We start from the raw sequence: 15,051 nt of genomic DNA, 5'->3' as shown, positions 1-15,051 counted from the left end.
TGTTCTTTCCTTCTTCCCTTCTTTCCTTCTTTCCTTCTTCTATTTTTACAGACATTTTAGTTGGAAATAATTTTAGACTCACATAGAAGTTGCAAAAAATAGCATGGAGATTTTATGAATACCCTTCATCCAGTTACCCCTAGGGATGACATCTTATGTAACCAAAGTCCAATTATCAGAGCCAGGAATTTGACAATGGTGTAATACTGTATAAACTACAGAGCTTAATTATATTTTATAAGTTTTTGCATACACCTGCTTATTTATTTTTGGTGTTTAGTTCTACAAGATTTTTTTCCATCCGTAATTTCAGGTAGCCACCATAAAAAATAAGATAGAGAAGTATTCTATTCCTTCCAAAGAAACTCACTTGTACTCTCATATTATTCATACTTTTAAAGATATTATTTTAGCTCAATAAACATATGTTAAATTAATAAAACAGTGGATTAATATATGGTTGAGATGTCACTTCTTGAACTTTTGGAAGAGTTAACTTAGTGACATCTTTACCTAAAATAGCCTTCCCTAATCATAGAGCACATTTTTGAGGATCTCAACACTGTAGTGAAAATCAGTAGTTGAGTCAGGACAAACACTATTTCATACAACATACGCAGTATCCCAATGACAAATCTGAGTCAAATCAATTTAATTACCTAACTAAGGTAGTTGTTATGGCAACAATGCAACTAATCTATCTCAGCAAATACTCCGTATACTTGACCTGTTGCTAGGCAACAACCAATACCTTGCATGGTAGGTGATGACAAATTTCATCTGACGCAGATGTTGCTATCAGGTCATAAATTAGTCCTCTGGTCAAGGAGAAGTTTCCCAGAGAACATCATTGAGATATGAAAATGATATTCATGAAGACCAACCACAGCACTGATACCCAGAAACAACCAAAACCCAAATTTATATTGGTTTATAGGTTAAAAGTCTAGCAAAATAGTAATTATGAAAATTAGGGTGAGGACCTGTATACTTAGTATGATGTATCTGAAATGACATAGTTATTTTCATTTTCTACAGACTTGTTCAATATCTCTGGGAAAAATTCTCTCTCTTTTTGTAAGGACAAAATATCCATTTATAAATATATAGTTCACGTATGGAGAATAAATCAGGGTAGGCAGAATTGTTGGGCATAATGCAAATAGAACTGCGTTATTCAACAATTCAGCATCCTTGAAGAACTGCCTCTACCTCCTCTCTATCCTTTGGTATTCTCTTATTCAAGATAGTCCATACCGCACAATTTAAAACTTTATTTACTTTCATTTGAGGTAGCCAATTAATTGTTTCTCAGGTTGCTAAGTAAGAGACTTGTCTCTCATGATCTGCCTCCTTAAACCATAAATAGAAGCCATATATTCAAATGAGCTCCAAAGCAAATACAAGTAGAGGTGCCCTGTGGGTGGGCTGAGGGTGCCATTACTGTCAGGGGCTGCCTGGACAAGTTAGCCCAGGTGTTCTTGGTAAACTGCCAAGAAGGTCACACTTTAGACCAATGTTTGCAAACTGAGAAGTGTTCAGGTGTCCAGCAGGTAAAGTGCAAGTGTGATGTAGCCATGTGCAGGGTGATGAGGGGGAGTGGGCACTGGAGAGCAGGTTATACCAAAAGGCATTTGAGTATAAATATCTTTTACAACAACACTCTGCCCTTGCACTCATTTATTTCTCATAGAACCACTGAAGTGGGCCTATTCCGTGGCTGGGTTGACCCCGGGTAGAGACATAGAGTTTGACTCATGTGGAAGTTGCATTTTGTAGCCTGAAGTCACATGGCAGCATGGGAGACACATAGGGCTGAGTCTCTGAAGATCAAGGGTGGATTTTTTCTGATGCTCTTAGGTGCACGGCCACGGGTGAGTCATTTCATCTGGGCTCTGGTTCCCCATCTGTTACAAGAGGTGATATTCAGGAAGTCTTTCCCAATCCTTGGGACTAACTGCATGGTTCCAATTAAGCACCTTGTATCCCTGGTCACAAGGGATTTAATGAGAGAGTTTGAGGAAGATTTCACCTGAGCCAGCCTATTCCCACTTCCCACCAGTGGCAGGAAGGAGGACAAGGGAGACCCCACTAGTTGAGAACATTGGCGAAGCTGTCTACGGAAAAGGCAGTGATAATCATGACAAGGGTAATGCTAAATAACTACCTACGTGGAAAGCTTTGTGAAAGCTGTCTTTCTTCATAGAACTCTGCCTGGAAGATCAAATCTGTCTCCTTGATTCAGAAAGTTAGTAGACCAGACAGCATTGTAATTAAGTAAGAGGAAGAACAGGGGAGAACGTGGAGGAAGAGAAAAGAGGAGAATAAAAAGAAAAAGTGGGGAGGAGGAAGAGAAGGAAGAAAAGAAGGAAAAGAGGAAGGAAGAGAGGGGATGAGGAAGGGAAGGAAGGAAAGGAGAAAAAGGGAAGGTGGGAAAGAGGAAGGAAAGGCAGAAAAAAGGGAGAGAGGAAAATGGATGGAAACTTTTTCCATGGGAGTATTATTCAGATATATTTGTAACATACATCAAAGTGTCCTTTTCTTTTAATGTATCCTGTCGATTTGTCCAGTATTTGCTCATATATATATATGATTTTTTTTGCTGTGATTCCATGCCATCAACTAAAAATTATTGCATAAGGGGAAGCTAATTTGGGAGGAGCAATTTTCTCAGAACTGATTGCAGAAACAGCCATACAATTATCTCAACAGAGCATTTAGCACAGTGCTGAAAGGGCCGCGCTTTAAGATTTACCCCCATCTCCTGCATCCTGGCTGAATTTCGTGCATCCAATCACCCTCCAAATGAGACAGACTGAAATCTTACCTCCTGAAAATGACCATGGATCAGGGGATGCCCGAGAGTTGGGGTGTGAAGTTCTCTTCTTGCCCTCAGGTCCTCCCCTCTCGGGGCTGACCAATTTCTGAAGCAGGTGCTTGGATGGTGGAAAGCTGGTCTCACGCAGCCTGCTTCCATGTAAAAGGTGCCCCTGGTCGAACGATCTAACTCTTCTAATCTCTGGTTACTCTGTGTTTCTGATGGGAAAGATTTGCAAGCATGCTTTGTAAGATGCTCTACTAATATATGATGGTATTAGAAGTCATAGTAGAAATAATTAGGAAGATATTTGGATATCTTGGACAAGTTGGATATTTGGACAAGCTCTTTGGCTTGAACTTTAGAAATAGAGTGTGTACATATGTGATTCAGGCACTAGAGTTCAGGCAAGATAAAATAATAGCAAAAAATGTGTGCCCTGGGTTGTGACAAGCTGAGTTTAAAGGCCAATCTATGAGACCTTGAGAAAGATACTTAATTTCCCTAAACTTCAGTTTATTCCTAAGTAAACTGAGGAAATGAACAGCATTTCCTTTACAGTGTCAACGCAAGGATTCAATGCTACAATATGGATAAAATGCCTGGCCACAGTTTCTACTCCAGAAATGTTGGCCATTATTATTGCTAATGTCATTAGGCCCTCCTGACAATAATCCCAGAAGGTTGGCACTCTCCCCATTTTCCTAGATGATAAACATGAGGCCCAAAGAGGTGACACAGCTGGCCCAGTGTCACCTCCCTGATAAGGGAGGGCAGGGGCTCCAACCCGGGCAGCTTCCAAAGCCCCCCTCCTCTGTGCAGCTTAATGAGGACTTCAGCTTCACGCTTCTCTCCCCTTGATTAGGTGTTAAATATTTACCATCTTGCCTTTCTTCCTCTCTACCCTCTTTAAAAACGGTTTAATTAAAATCATTCGTTGAGCTCATGATAAAAATATGTAAATGTGATGATTTTTGTGAAATGAATCTATTGTTGCCCTTTCATTCCCAAGGGACTGTGGATAAGAAGGGATGGATAGCTGGGTCTTCCACACGTTTGAAAACACACTGTAGAACCGATTTCAAGGTCTGGTGGCCACGGGATCCAGCAATTTATGTATGTGAAGCACAAGTGGGTTTGTAGGCATGGGGTGGGCGTGGAGGGCGAGCATGACCTCAGTATTCCTAGAGAACCAAGTGGAATGAGCTGGAGCAGGTAGAGCTGAGGGGAAACTCATTTTTACTTCCTTGCATCTGCTCTGAGTGGCCTACCCTCCTCCAACTTGCCCACCAGAAGGCAGCTTGGTGACCTCTGCCTCCTCCTTCTCTGATGCCACATATGGACATTCATGCCTCCCCCAAGTTCCTGCCTGGCACATGCCCTCAGTAGAACTCAGTGCAGTTCTTTTGTTCATTAGGCAAGTGCTCTGGAGTTCCAGCCTTGCATTTAGTACGTATTTCCTTACTGAGATTCAGTGGGCCAGGCACTGGGATAAATGAGGATCCACTTGCTTAAGGTTTCAAGAAACCTAGAAATGGTCACGTCTACTTCAGAATGTCTGGCCTAACACAAGTCAGAGGAAGGACAGTCTCCTACACCAGCACCTTTGACATATTCCTGCTCCTTGCCAACCATAATAAAATACTCCTCTGAAGTTTGCTCCTGAGTCTAACCGAGCTGGATTAGGAGCTATTTTTAAATTTTACTTTTTTATTTTATTTTATTTTATGCCTCAGGATATATGTGCAAGACATCCAGGTTTGTTACATAGGTAAATGTGTGCCGTGGTGGTTTGCTACACCCATCAACCCATCACCTAGGTATTAAACCCTATACGCATTAGCTATTTATCCTGATAGGAGCTGCTTTTTAATGGCCCCTATTATCCCACAATTAGATAGGTTTAGTTCCATAACAACAGCCCCCATCTCAGTGACTTAGCACAGTGAATTTTATTCCTCACCCATAGATTAGAAGTGGGCATTGGTCACTTGGTAGGGGGACTGTGCTTGTTGTAGTTATTCAAGGATCAACATCTCTTCCATCTGGTGACTTCAGCTTCCTTTACTTCTTAACAAGGATCCTGTGGGAAGTTTTGTTGGGCCAGAAAGTCGTGCAAATTTCTGCCCATGTTCCATAGCTCAGCCATACGGCTGTACTGGAAGGGAGGTTGGCAAGTGGAATCTAGCTTTGGGTCCAAGAAGACGAGTATGTGGCATATTAGTGAGAGACACGTCTGCATGTTTTTGGGTTCTGTGACAGTGAGGTGCTTTAGGACAGAGACTATGTCACACAACCACACATGCTCTGTACTCATGCCTCCTCCATGCTTGGTTTAGGTAAATAATAAATACTTCCTGGGAAAAAAGAACAAAAGAGTAAATAAATAAATAATGTATAACCATAATGTAATGGCCAAAGTGAATAGGTTTACCTGAAACCATTAATAAAACATTATTGCACATCACAATTTTCTTCTAACATATGCTTTATTCTACTTTGCTGTGTTGGACATGGCAGGAAGTGGAGTACAACCTGGATGTTTCAGACTCCTTCTCAAACTTTTCGACATTTCGATTGGAATTTCTATCATTTCACACCCCTCTTCTCTCACCAAATCTTGGAGAAGTTGGAGGTTTAACTCCTTTAGGTGGTGTTTGTTCTGTGGCTTCTTTTCCTCCAACTCCCCCACTTACTCTCCATTGTGCCACTGCTTTTTGTTTGTTTGTTTGTTTGTTTGCTTTTCTTCCTTACCCAGTGTCTTAGTTTGTTCCTGCAGCTATAACAAAACACTTTAGTCTGAGTAACTTACAAATGACAGAAATTTATTACTTGCAGTTCTGGAACCTGGGAAGTCTAAGATCAAGGAGCCAGCAGATTCTGTGTCTGGTGAGGATTCACTCTCTGCTGTGTCCTCATGTGGCAGAAAGGGCAAACAGGCTCCCACAAGCCTCGTTTATGAGGACACGAATCCTACTCATGAAAGTTCTACCCTCATGACCTAATCACCTCCTAAAGGCCTCACCTCTTAATACTTTTGCATCGGGACTTAGGTTTCAATATAAATTTTGGGTGTGCACCAACATTCAGACCAGAGCAACTGGTCACAGATAAAATGGTCAGAAGTTCTATCTTGTACCACTTTCTACCATACAGCTCATAGTAAACCCCTCAGCTCAGGCCTTTTATGATTGTTGTTGATATAGAACCAGACTATTTTTCTTTATAAGTTTATGAAATTCTTTTATACATGAAAAAATTCACCTGTTAAGAACACTGTTTTTCTTTAGACACACAAAAAAAAGTGTAAATGGAAACTCAAAGTTGAGTCCTTTGATCTACATTGTATCTGCCTTCTCTGTGAATATGTCATTGATATAATGGGGATGGGCACAGCATAATTGGAAAAGGAATGGAAAACAACTACCTTAATAACTCAAAATATGATTGCCATTACAATAGTTTTGCCAAAACAAAGGGATGAAGAGCAACTTTATATTTATGTATGACACTTGTTCCTCTTTCATCACAAGTCCTCAACACAAGGTCCCAAGGAAATCTCAAAGGGATCCTGGAATGGTTAATGTTATGTGTCAACTTGGCTGGGCCATGGTTCCCAGATATTTGGTCTAACATTATTATGGGTGCTTCTGTGAGGGTGTTTTTGGATGATATTAACATTTACATAAGTAAACCCTAGGTAAAGCAGATTGCTCTCTCTGATGTGGCAGGGTCCATTCAATCAGTCGAAGGCCAGAATAGAACAAAAGACTGACCTCCCCTGAGCAAGAGGGAATTCTTCCAGCAGACAACCTTTAAACTTCACCTACAGCATCAGCTCCCTGGGTCTCCAGCCTGATGGCCCACTCTGCGGATTTTAGACCTGCCAGTCTCCATAATCACATGAGCCAAAATCCTTAAAACAATCTCTCTCATATCTATATATACACACACATACATATATTTGTGTGTGTACAGGATGTACATGTATGTATACAAGTATGTAAGTATACACACATTCTATCGGTTCTTCCTCAGGAGAACCCTGATAATACAGATCTCAAGGGAAAGAGGATTGTATTAATCCGTTCTCATGATGCTATAAAGGACTGCCCAAGACTGGGTAATTTATAAATGAAAGAGGTTTAATTGACTCACTGTTCCACATGGCTGAGGAGGCCTCAGGAAACTTATGATCATGGTGGAAGGGGAGGTAAACATGTCCTTCACATGATGGCAGGAAGGAGAGGTGCCAAGCAAAAGGGGAAAAAGCCACTTATAAAACCACCAGATCTCATGAGAACTCACCCACTACCATGAGAACAGCAGCATGTGGTAACCGCCCCCATGATTCAATTATCTCCCACGAGGTCCCTCCCACAACACGTGGGGATTATGGGAAGGTCAATTCAAGATGAGATTTGGGTGGGCACACAGCCAAACCATATCAAGGAGCCATCTGGAATCCCCCTTAGGATGTTCCCTCTTCTACTTCTTGCTTTAACTTCCTCCCATCTAAGCATGAGGCTTTTTCCTCTAGAACATCAGGTCATGAGAGCCAATATAACTATCTCAGTCTACACATAGTTCTCCACTAGAGGAGATTAGCATTTTATCAGTAGTCTGAGTAAAGCAGATTACCTTCTATAATGTGGGTGATTTTCACCCGGTCAGTTGAAGACTTTACGAGAAAGCAGATGAGTCACCTGAAAAAGAGAGAGAATTCTGCCTCTAGACTGTCTTCAGGCTCCAGACTGCAACATCAACTCTTCCCTGGGTCTCCAGCTTGCCTACCAGGTTGCCCTGCAGAATTTACATGCTTCAGGGCCCAGAATCATGCCATCCAATTTCTTAAAATCTCTCTCTACCTCTGGCTCTCCCCACTCCCACTCCTCTCTAAACACCTGGTAAGTTAGTGACTCCAAATACCCTCTTTTTTCCCAAATGAAAAGATAGAAGTGCAAGATTTTTGTCACCTTGAGAATATAAACTTTTAGGAATGAAGATGAAATAGTTAAATGTCTACTTACGTTTATTTCATTAATTTATTTACACATTCATATTGAAAATACCTGATAAATACAGCACTAATGGCAATATTGTGAATGAAATAAATCTTAAAAATATTATAAATTAAAAATAGACTACTTGGAATTTACCAATCACTTTGTCAATTTGCATTTTTTAGTTTGGATTTGTTTTGAATTTTACAAAATCAGAAAATTTTTAAAAGATATCGAGTCAGTAGTACTTACTTTAGTAATTCAGCTCAAATATTATCCCTTTGATAATTTCTAAGGAAAATGAATGTTTTCAGAATCTTATTTCTTAAGAATTCTTCTTTACTCCTTCTAATTTTGAGCAATACATGAATAATGAAAGCAATCATTTAAAAAACTTGAGAATTCCTGATTTCTACTTATACCACCAAAATTATTTTCTGAAATAAATTTTCCATTTTAATAATTGTAGTAAAGATGCCTCTTTAGCTTTGGGACATTTGTCATAGCTTTAAGAGACTGACCACACTTTTTGCTGTTTTGCAATAAGCAAAAGAGCTTCTTTGGGACAGTCAAACTAGATTCAAATATGAGCAAAATATCTAAAAAGTTTGCTTAAACAATTTTTTTTTGCTTTGTACTAAACAATGGAGAAATTTTTCTAGGTACCTAAAAACCCAAATGTAGAGCAATTTCTTCTTTCTGATGGACATTTTTGGGTAATATATATATTATCTTTCCCAAATAATATAATCCTTTGGCGAACAATCCTATAATAAAATAATCTTTGGGGGAACAAAGCATTTTCTGCCCAGAATGTTAGTGGGATGGGAGGAGAGACTGACCTGGGAGCCACCTCAGAACATCCTTCCTCCTTTTCTCCCACCCACATCCTCAATCTACTAAACTTAATACAGTGGAAATACAGGAGCAAGTTATTTCAAATTATTGAGACGTGACCTAGCCTCAATTGAACAATGCTGCCCAATTGAAATATAATTTGAAATGCATGCAATTTTAAGTTGTTTAGTAGCACCTTAAAACAGGTAAAAAAAACCCAGCTTCAATTAATTTTAATAATGTATTCATTCCACACAATGTATTATCATTCTAACACATAATCAATATGAAAGATATTAAGGAGATGTTTCATATCATTTTTTCCTAATAAGTCTTAAAAATTGGGTGTGATTTTTACACTTACAATGCATCTGTGTTTGGGTTCACCATATTTCAAAACTCCCTGGGTGTCTGTGGCTAGAGGTTAACATATTGGACACTGCAGTTTTAGATACAAGGTGTATATAAATACATATATATATGTGTGAGTGTGTGTATATATATATATATATATATATATATATATATATATATATATATATATATAGTTGTTATTCTGTACAAAGGAACAAAAATTCTACAATTGCCAAGTGATTGAGTACCTAATTTTAAGGGGTGAGTTAGGGGAATGAAACATTTACTTCCAGGCAGTTCTGTTCCACGCACATAGGTGTAATTTCTGAAGCAGACACTTTATCTGTTTGGAACTTACCCTTGACATGTTCTCTGCTGGGCTAGAGCAAGCTGCTCTTAGGTTCTCCATTCCCACAATTTGTATCATTCTCTTTCTGCTGCCGTCCAGGGGTCATGGTCCAAGGGTTGTGGAGAACTCATTGTTTTGAAATCTGTTATTCCACTGTCTCTTAAAGGCTTTAAACTTTAAATGAGAAACAATACACATAATAGAATTCAAGTTTTCACATATTAGACATTCATGAGGAAAGACTACTCTGCTTGCTATTGACTATTTGATGCAATATTAGTAGCGATCCTAACAGCGGTAATTCATTAAAAGCCTACTTCACACTTCACATTGCCAAGGTATTTAAAAATATGTCTCACTTTATTTAATCCTCATAACAACACCACGAGGGTAAAAATACCTGTTCTATAGATGGTAAAATGGGCCTCAAGTGAAGGCACGTGTTCAAGGGGACAGACCTGGTAAGGAACGAAGATTTAAACACAAGCGTTTCGCTTTTTTGTTCAGATTCAGATATCTGATTCCAAAGCTCATGGTTTTGCACTGTTAAGAGAATTTCTTCCAAGTACCATTACCGAACCTTCATCTCTCACAGGCCAATTGGCCTTGAAGTGAAAACACTCATGTTTGAGTCCTGCCTGTTTTCTTACCACATACTTTATGGTTTTAGGAAAATCATGAATTTGACTTTTATTTCCTCTATTCCAAAATGGAATAAAAAAGTCAGTCTCCCAAGGGGACCCATGCAGCTTAGACATCAAAGCATGCTATAGCCAGGAAAACTAAAAGCAACTTAATTGTTTATTAATAGTGGAGTAACAGATATAAAACAAAAATATATGTCATGCTAAGGCCAAATGATGATTATGTAGCCATTAAATGCCAAGTTTTCAGAGACTATTTAATATCTAGACTCTAGATGCAATGCTAAATATATTTTTAAAAACACAGTATAAAAAACAATAAATACCATATGATTCTAACTTGGTAGTTCACAGATGCAAACATAAACACTTAGGAAAAAAGACAGTCTTGCCAGGAAACACATTTCTTGTGGTTATCTTACAGTCATAAATTACAAGTGATTTTTTTGTGTGGAATGCATTTCTTTATGTTCCAAAATTTCTATAATGATCATATATTAAGTTCTCTCTCAATCAGAAAAAAATGTATTTTTAAGTGGAATTTCTAGTTCCTTGGAAAAGTTCACTTTTAATGAAGACCATTTGATTCATCAAATAAAGTTTTCTACCTCCTACACTTAATGAACTATTTTAAGTCTCCTTTTTTCTTAGACTCCCACTGTTCCTATTAATTCTAATACACAATCAGCCCTCATTATAACACCCCTAAGGGACTGTAGGAACAAGTGCATTCTCCGACAGGCATAAAGTGAGGTCATGGGGAAAGTAAGGAAAATCCGTGACTTTCTCATTCCCCTGTGACGTGATCTCAGTGATTTTCCCTAAGTAAGTAAGACTTCTGTGAATGACCGTGTGTGTATCACTAGAGTCCTAGATAAAGTTGATCTTTTATGGAATAGCAACGTTCTGCTTCAGTTAGAAATGTCAGTGCATCTCACAGAAAGTAATTTAAATGCCTAGCAAAACCTAAAAGCTCTTTAAAGGGGTATGAACCCTAACTGTAACTCTTCAGTACTAGAGATTGAGCAAGGAATCCTGAAGACATGTACTTAAATCTATGGCCCTCCCCTGGAAAGATTTTGAGCTAGTCACTGAACATCTTGGAGACTTAATGGCCTCATCTATAGAAGGGAGCTGGACTTTCTCCTCTTAACGTTGTTGTGCAGGTGAAATGGGACTCCTGCTGACTCTGTGTTAGCAAGGATACCTTAAAAATGAGAATTTTTGCTTTTCAAATGCCAATGGGGTTCCTGATTTCTCTAAGACTATTAGGAAGCTGCTCCCCAAATTCTCCAAAGAAAACTAATACTACTTTGCTAGAATTTGCACAAAGTGTGAGTCCCTCCTTGTCTGCAGGAAGACTGGAGCAGAGTGTGACAGGATTGTGACGTCAAGAACAATGACAGTGGAGGGACTGAGCCAGGTGTTTGAGATCCACTGTGGTTTGATTGTTCAGCCTATGAGAGACAAAGTGTGTATGTGTGTGCTTCTCTGTTTGAGTGAATAACTGAGTTGAAAAAAAAATACATTCCTAAAGGTGATGTCTGGTGTATTTCTCGTTTTTTGTTCGTTTGTTTTGAGACAGAGTCCCTCTCCGTCGCCCAGGCTGGAGTGCAGTGGCGCGATCTTGGCTCACTGCAACCTCCGCCTCCCGGATTCAAGCGATTCTCGTGCCTCAGCCTCCCAAGCAGCTGGGACTACCGGTGCCTGCAGTCAAGCCCCGGCTAATTTTTTTTTTTGTATTTTAATAGAGACGGGGTTTCACACCTTGTTGCCCAGGCTGGTCTCGAACGCTTGAGCTCAGGCAACCCCCGCCTCTCGTCCTCCCGAAGTGCTAGGATTACAGGCGTGAGCCACTGTGCCCGGCCTGCCTGATATATTTCTATTGGAATAGGCTATCGAGGAGGGAATGTGACGCGGCGGATGAACACCGGATTTCAAGTCAGAGCCGTGTGGTTCTACGTCTGTCTCTACCATGCCTCTATCATGGACCTGTGTTAAGTCACTTTAACTCTCCAAACCTTTCTCTTCTGGCAAGAAAGGATAAAACCATCTGTCTCACACGGTTATGACAATGATACACTGAGAGTGAACACTGCAAAGAAAGCAAAGCGTTCTGACTATTATATTCTAGTTAACGGATAGACTCTCTAACTGATATAGCAAAAGGTGACATGTTACTTAAACATTCTTTGACGGCAGACTAGAGTCTAAAAAGTGTCACATTTCAAAAAGTGCTTAAATATTTGGAAAATAACACATTTGCCCTTGGTATAATTATTTGAGGCACTGAAATTGTTAGAATTTTAAAAAAGTGTCCTCACTGTGTTTTCTCATGTATGGTCATACTTAGAATTGCTCATGGTGATAAAATATAAAATCGTGGAATAGATCAGGCTCAGAATCTTATCTGAGAGTCCCAGGGGCCTGTCTCTTGGGTGCATTCTAAGTTCTCATTGGCAGGTGCAGGGCAGAGGAAACAGCAAGTCCAGATCTGTAGCTTCCCTTTAACTTTTTTTCTTAGGCACTTGATCCTCCACTGCAGATGCCTAGAGGAAGGTTTACAGGAGAACTGAGAAATTCTTTTCGTGTCTTGAGAAAGTTTTTTGAGGAGGGAGTAAGGGGGAGCTTTATAGGGCAACATGAAATCCAAAAAAAAAGTACTTTTATGAAAGCTATCCATCAAATGTCAAGGATAATTATCAATTTTCTGTCACAATGAACTGATAAAAGCTTTCAGTAATAATGTCATGGGGGGAAAAATTTGTGTTGGAACTCGAAACGCACAGCCCTGATATCAAACGAATTCATAAAAGCTCGATGCCGCTGTAGCCCTCGGAGGCATGACAAAATACAATTTCTCATCCACAGGATATAGAATAATTCCCCTTTTTTATTTTTACGCTGAGAAAAAGCAGAAGGAAACCTGAATTTCAAAAAAAAATATTACACAATCCTGCTTTTGCAGGTGAACATTAGTGATCATTTTGGCCGCTGATATCAGAAACGTTCTGGTGATTTCTCTCACATCATGCAAATGGCTGCATAATGCCTGCTCCTCTTGGAATGTACAATCAAATCAGCATTCTAATGCTACAAGCCGGTGATGAGCTTGGGAATAAATATGCAGGAGCGCATAAAAAAAATCAAGGCAATCAAGAGCAGCCAGCGTCCTCGCTCGGACTATAAATCTTTGTCTATTTCAATCGTAGGGCTGGCCGAATCAGTGTAAAATTCCAGCGGGGATGTCATCAATTTCTGTTAACCTCTCTATTCCTCTTTGTGTTGGCTCTGGGGTGATGGATTGGTTTTGTCACTTCTGCTCGGTTCACAGTATGTTAACATGGAAGGGTGCAGGCAGGTGATGAGGAAAGGTTATTGCTGTCCCAGCCTTGACCCTCACGTGCTCTCTTCTGTAGGATCTTGGGTACCTTTCTGTCTGGGACACAGTATCTCCTTCTGGTTCCAGGATGCTCAGCTCAAGGACCACATGTGGGCTGGGCCGGTGTTGAATCGCAGGTCATCCTTTTGAAGTGGAAACAGGCCTATCCATACAGCTCGCAGAGGAACAGACAACAATGAAAGGAAAGAGTTAGGAACCTGGGCTTCAAATGGGACAGAATCTTCTCTGTGCTAGCAAGGGTACCTTAGAAATCAGGATCTTTGCTTCTCAAATGCCAGTGTGGTTCCTGATTTCTCTGAGACTACTAGGAAGCTCCTCCCCAAATTCTCCAATGAAAACTAATACTGCTTTATTAGAATTTGCCCAAAGTGTGAGTCCCTCCTTGTCTGCAGGAAGACTGGAGCAGAGTGTGACAGGATTGTGACATCAAGAACAATGACAGTGGAGGGACCAGGCCTGGTGTTTGAGATCCATTGCGATTTGATTGCTCTGCCTAAGAGAGAGAGAGAGTATGTGTGTGTGAGTGTGTGTGTGTGTGTGTTTCGGTTTGAATGAACAATTGAGTTGAAAAAATATATTCCTAAAGGTGATGCCTGATGTGTTTTATTGGTATAGGCTATCCTTGGAGATCCTGACTCACTGACTGGTCCAGGGCATAGCCGTGTCTCTCTGTGCCTCACTTTCCAAACCATAAAAGGCTATTCCCGGCCATCATGCTATAGTTCTCTGCAACAAATCTAACGTTGTATTGAGGGTCTTCGTTTCCCCTAGAGATGCGTTTTAACACTCTACAATACATGGCCTGTGTACGATATGTGACAATAAGCCTAGTGGCTAAGTCCATATTCTCAGAACACACACATGTGCTTCTGAGTATTTATCCAAAGGAGTTGAAATTAAAATCTTAAAGTGCTGTTAGCCCTCCTGTATTTGTTGCAGTGCTATTTACAACAGACAAATATGAAAACAACCTAACTGCTTACTGATGAATGAATGGATGATAAAAATGTGGTGTATACATACAATGGAATAATATTCAGCCTTAAAAAGGAAGGAAATTCTGCCATATGGGACGGCATAGATGAACCTTAAGGACAACATACTAAGTGAAATACGCCAGTCAAAGGAGAAATACTGCATTATTCCATATATATGGAGTATTCACAACAGTCAATAGGCTGAGAGTGTTTGCCAACAGCTGGTGGAGGGGAAGTGGGGAACTGCTAACTAAATTTCAGTTAAGTCAGATAATTAAGTTCTAGAGATCTGCTGTACAACATAGAGCCTATAGTTAACTGTATTGTGCACTTAAAACTTTAAGAGGGTGGATCTCATAGTAAGTGTCATTACCATGATAAAATAATTTCACACACACAAAAAAACAAAAACAGATTACAGAATGGGCTATTTTTGTTGCAGTTGCTACTGTTACTAACACATAGCTTATACTATGTGTTATTCTGTCTAGTAACAACTAGCCAAAGGTGGCTGTTTAAGTTTTAAATTCATTAAAATTAAGTAAAATTTAAAATTTTAACTGTGTAGTCTCAGTAGCCAAATTTCAAGTGTTTAACAGTTACCTGTGACTCGTGAGTATTGCATTAAACAGCATAGACATTGAACATTTCCATCGTCATAGAAAA

At 39.7% G+C, this 15,051-nt stretch overlaps 1 long non-coding RNA gene across 1 annotated transcript; it reads right to left on the bottom strand.

Moving 5' to 3' along the window:
- Nucleotides 1-5,421: 5,421 nt before the first annotated feature.
- LOC109023213 (uncharacterized) lies at nt 5,422-11,304 on the bottom strand. The gene is made up of 4 exons (XR_002002586.3): nt 11,213-11,304; nt 9,371-9,535; nt 7,460-7,524; nt 5,422-5,597 (listed from the first exon to the last, which is right to left on the bottom strand). It is a non-coding gene; the product is annotated as an uncharacterized lncRNA (long non-coding RNA).
- Nucleotides 11,305-15,051: the final 3,747 nt, after the last annotated feature.

This window comes from Gorilla gorilla, chromosome 15 (assembly GCF_029281585.2).
Source record: "Gorilla gorilla gorilla isolate KB3781 chromosome 15, NHGRI_mGorGor1-v2.1_pri, whole genome shotgun sequence".
Classification (NCBI taxonomy): Eukaryota; Metazoa; Chordata; class Mammalia; order Primates; family Hominidae; genus Gorilla; species Gorilla gorilla.
The sequence above is the reverse complement of the archived record's forward strand: the minus strand, read 5'-3'. Positions and strand labels throughout refer to the sequence as shown.